Source organism: Apium graveolens, chromosome 7 (genome assembly GCF_009905375.1).
Source record: "Apium graveolens cultivar Ventura chromosome 7, ASM990537v1, whole genome shotgun sequence".
In the NCBI taxonomy this organism is placed as follows: domain Eukaryota; kingdom Viridiplantae; phylum Streptophyta; class Magnoliopsida; order Apiales; family Apiaceae; genus Apium; species Apium graveolens.
In genome coordinates this window covers 89,399,228-89,400,315 of record NC_133653.1, presented here as the reverse complement: position 1 = coordinate 89,400,315, position 1,088 = coordinate 89,399,228, and the positions used below count along the sequence as shown (strand labels likewise).

The following is a 1,088-nucleotide window of genomic DNA, read 5'->3' as shown; positions in this document are numbered from 1 at the left end:
TTGTTTTAGTGCATACTGCGGTTGCTGAAAACCAGTGGGGTTGTACTGTTTAGCTGGATACTGTTGATAAGGCTGTTGAACCGTATTTTGAGCGTTGCTCCAACTGAAATTAGGATGATTGCGGTTCTTAGGATGATAGGTGGCTGGCACAGGTTGCTGCGATCGCTGGAAGTTATTCACGAACTGAGCTGATTCACTAGAAATTGCGCACTGATCAGTATCATGGGCACCAGCACAAAGTTCAAAGACACTGGTGTTTTGATTAACTCCATAATTAGCCAATGTGTCCACCTTCATTGTTAAAGCCTTGAGTTGGGCAACGAAAACAGTTGCTGCGTCCAACTCCAGAATTCCTGCTACTTTTCTCTGAGTCAGTCTCTGGGAAGGATTTTGGTATTCATTAGCAGCCATCAGTTCAATAAGTTCAAAAGCTTCATCGTAGCTCTTAGCCCACAAGGCTCCTCCTGATGCTGCATCCATCATGGGTCTAGAAGTAGGACCCAATCCATTGTAGAAACAGTTAATAATCATCCAATCAGGCATGCCATGGTGTGGGCACTTCCTTAGCATCTCCTTATATCGATCCCAAGCCTCACACAGAGATTCTTCTGTTTGCTGAGCAAACTGGGTAAGAACATTCCTGATTGCAGCAACCTTTGCTATGGGGAAGAATTTAGTGAGAAACTTTTAAGCGAGATCTTCACAAGTGGTGATAGACCCTGCTGGTAGAGAATGTAACCAACACTTAGCTTTGTCCCTCAGAGAGAATGGGAAGAGTCATAGCTTGATAGCATCTTCAGTCATATCATTGAACTTGAAAATGTCGTAGATCTCGATGAAATCCCTGATGTGCATGTTGGGGTCTTCAGTAGGGGAACCCCCAAACTGAACTGAGTTCTGTATCATCTGGATCGTGCTTGACTTGATCTCAAAAGTGTTAGCCCTGATGGCTGGTCTAATGATGCTAGACTGAATGTCATTAATCTTAGACTTAGAATAGTCCATCAAAGCCTTCAGATTATCCGCTTGATTACCCATAGCTACTATAATTGGCTCTTCAACTTTCTCTTCTTCTTCTACCTTCTATT

The 1,088-nt window shown here is 43.2% G+C and overlaps 1 non-coding gene across 1 annotated transcript; it reads left to right on the top strand.

Annotated features, from left to right (window-relative positions):
* Positions 1-541: 541 nt before the first annotated feature.
* Positions 542-648, top strand: LOC141676183 (small nucleolar RNA R71). The gene has a single exon (XR_012556787.1). It is a non-coding gene; the product is annotated as a small nucleolar RNA R71 (small nucleolar RNA).
* Positions 649-1,088: the final 440 nt, after the last annotated feature.